Raw genomic sequence first — 3,797 nt, forward strand, 5'->3', positions numbered from 1 at the left:
ATGCACTAACACTGCTATTTTTTGATCACAAGTGAGAGAAAGCAAGAAGTTAAGGGCTCTGCATGGTCTCAGTTAAATTCAGTTCTCAAAAATGAAAATTGCTGTATGGCTGTGGTGTAAGACATGCTGGAGACTACTGCTTAAATAAAGCCCAGACATGTGCAGAACAAATTCATCAGTGTAAAAAAAAGAACATCGAATTAGAGTTTGAACACTTGCTTGAAATCAGTAAGAAAATTCTTGTGCATGAAATTACTGCCATATTAAGAATTTCCCTGGGAGGGCTTTAATCACTGATGCAGTTCCATTAGAACTAGTGGGGCTGTTACATATTTAGAAACAATTATGCAGTTGTCCATGTTGGTATGGTGACAGATCCCTATTTATCTTTGGAGATGCTGGAGGGTAAAATCTTGGCCCTCGTAGAAGTCTGGCAAAACGTCCCATGACTTCAACCAAGCCAGGATGTTCCTTCTATTATTACCACACACAGCCACATATTTGACTACAGTCACCTGGAAATTTCATCCCCTGGCATATGCTGTTGAAAGAAGTGACCCTGGGGAGAAAAGTCATCCTAAGAGTGCAACGAGTTTCATCCCACAGGCATCCTGAGCATGTCCCTGCCTGGGAGCTGAATGCATGAATTCTTTACCTGCACCGCCTCCTCTGCTCAGCTCACCTGCCAGCAGCTTCCCTGCAACTCTAACCTTCAACCTTATATTCCTTTGGGACTAAAACAGCCTTTTCTTACATTTTTTTTTTTTAATTTGTGATATTTCCCCCCCCCAAAACCTTTTATATTTTAATTTAATCTGAAAGATTAATCCACGAAACTATGTCTGCTCCTCTGAGCACAAGCAGAATGCTTCTTGGTTTTTGTATGAGGATATGCATTGCTGCACACAACAGAGCATCACCACCCAGCTTAAGATCTACAGATTATGTTAATATATACACTCATATATTTATATACACACAAAGTGAGTAACCTGTGGGCATGTTTTCTGATCATTTTCTGTCTCATCTATTACATTAAATCAAATTGAATAATAGTGTAAAATAGTCTCCTGCTGCCATTTTACTGATTCAGGTGCTTTTTAATTCCTGAAACTAGCAGATTATAAGGTAAATGCTACAGCAGTTTCAACTCAGGAGTTGTAATTGGCATAATACTGTAATTTGGAAATAAATGTTTGTGGTAGATCAGCTGTCATCCCACAGGGATGGAGACAGTGACTGTTTATAATAAATCCCACATGTTCCTTTCCACTCTGGCAAATACACCACACTGCTATATCAAAGTACTTCACAATCCTTGATGAATTAGTTCCTGTAAGAGCTTTGTTAGGTGAGTGAGTATTATTTTTCTTATTCCCCAACCAGAGATAGACAAGGTTTAAAGCACAATGGTTAGAAGAGGATGCTGGCCTCAGGAAAAATCTGGGCACCTGGGTATGAAGGGCTCTACTCTGGGCACAAGAGATCCAGTTTCAGAGGTCCTCTGCTAGCTGTGGAGAAGAAACTGCTGGTGTGTTTACACACCTTTCAGAGCTTAGCAGGAACATGTCTTTTTGCTGCATTAACTGTACTACATCTTAAAGCAGCAGTGGGATGAATAGAATTTGGGAGGGCAAAGGAAAATGCTAAAAGCAAAGACGGAAAATACCAGGTGGCTTTTATACATGACAATGTCTAGAAGATGGTGCCTTTCATATATACAGTGTCTCACAGTACTTGATGTGGAGGCTCTATTTATGCATGATAAAGGATTAGTAAGTGATTACTAAATGTTTTAATAAATGGCAATCAATTGTTATGGGTCCAATGGGTCAATAGGGTTCCTTACAACAATAGCTCATCATCATCTGAAACACCCTACCAGTGTGTTTAACCTCTATATGCTTCACATTGAAACACCTGCTAATCTTGTGTTAAACCTCACAAATGGAATCTTAATATAATGTGTGACTCAAAACAAATTTGCTGGAGAAAAAAGGATTAGCACCTAGGCTCCACAGTAAATTGTTAGTTATAACTGCACTGGATTTAAGTTTCTCCTTTTGCCATGTAAAAGGCACTGATATGACAGGAAGCATTTTGCTGCTGAGTGCAAGAGTGGTGTTTTCAAGGCTAATCCCAAGAGGAGGGCTGGGATATTGCTGGACTCTGTACCAGCCAGCAGGACTGAACTTGATGCAGGCTTGTGTTTTTATACACATTACAGTAATACTTGGTGAGGACAGCTGACAAGATAAAGGATGAAATTGAAAACGAATAAAGATCAGTTTGTTCAGAGGTAGCGAAAAGTGCCATAATCAGGGGCTGCTCAGGTCCTTCTTGCTACTGTCCTGCTGTGTTTAGTTAGTCTGGTGAAAGGGGAGGATGCTGATGTTTGCAGGGGCCATTTTAACACCTCAGCTTGTCTTTGTGGGCTTTAAAGTAATTAACTCTCCAATCATTACCGGTTGACTTTGTCGACAGGTTTAGGTTTCCCTCCTGCTGTTCCCTTTGGGGATATTGGGTTGTCACTTTATGAGAGGGGGGATTCATTTTAAGGTTCACACCAAATCCCTTTCACAGCTTCCCAACAGCTCATTGTGTTCTCCATACTGCTGGAATATTCTCTTGGTCTCTGTTTAAATGAACATGACTTATATAACTTTTTCCAGATTGAACTGGACAAGCAAGGGGGAGGGAGAAGGAGAAGCTTCTCCAAAAAGGCAGGTAGCACACTTGCTAAGCCCTTCAGATGAAAAGAGGGCCATCCTCGGTACTTAGAAGCCAATAAAAGAGACTGGAAAGGCAGTTTTGCTAAATAAAGTTACTTTGAGCTGCGAAAGGATTCTGACAGTGCTTAATGTAACTGAAAGAATCCTCACAACCTCCAGCTGTGATATGGGTGTACTGTATTATAGCTCAGTTTTAGCCAGGGGAAAATTTCCAGATCTGTAGTTGTTGCAATTTTTTATTGATCAAAGATTGCCAAGAAACATGGAGAGAAAAAGGTAGGAGAAAGCTTGATCATATTCTTGTTAATCCTATTCTCATCCAGTTTCCACTATATATTTTTGAAAATCCTATTAATAAGCTAAAGAAATAGTAATGACCAGAGAGGCTGCTACCAGCCACATAATTTGGAGACTTCTGATGATACCCAAGCCTTGGTGTATGGCAGCAGCAGAGTTCTAAGAAATGTGACTGATAGGCACAAGGAGCACTTTTCAAACTCAGAGGACAGTGAAAACCCTCACCTACTGCAAAGCTGGTTGGAGTACTTACCCCTTGCACTTGTGCTCAGCATCTTCTGGAACACCAACATTCTCACCAAGGGTGGGAGTTTGGGAAATAATCTATGTGGCAAACCAGCTCTGAAATTGCTAAGCTCAATTGCTCAGCCCAGGCTTAGAAAAACCTTTGGCCTGCTCTGCAATGCTTGGAAATTGAGCAACATCCACTCTAGTCTTTTCTTTTTGCAGCTTGAACCAAGAGGAGTTTGACTGGTGTCAAGGACCACACTGCTATCTCCAGCTGGATTTTTAGTGGTGTCTGTATGATGTTTTCTTTACTTCCTTTGTTGGCAGCATTAGTTGTGAGGTTCCTTTGCTAAATAAAGCTCTGGCTGCACAAACAATTTATTTCAGTCACTTCCCATAGCTGCCAGTACTGCAGCAACTCAGGCTCTGTTAGCTAGACTAGAAGGCCTGTCAGAGTCAGGTGGCAATACACCACATCATCTCAAATACCCTTTCAGGAACCTTTAGATCTGCTCAGTGCTCCCTTAAAAATTGCCACTG

Source organism: Zonotrichia albicollis, chromosome 7 (assembly GCF_047830755.1).
Source record: "Zonotrichia albicollis isolate bZonAlb1 chromosome 7, bZonAlb1.hap1, whole genome shotgun sequence".
Taxonomy (NCBI): Eukaryota; Metazoa; Chordata; class Aves; order Passeriformes; family Passerellidae; genus Zonotrichia; species Zonotrichia albicollis.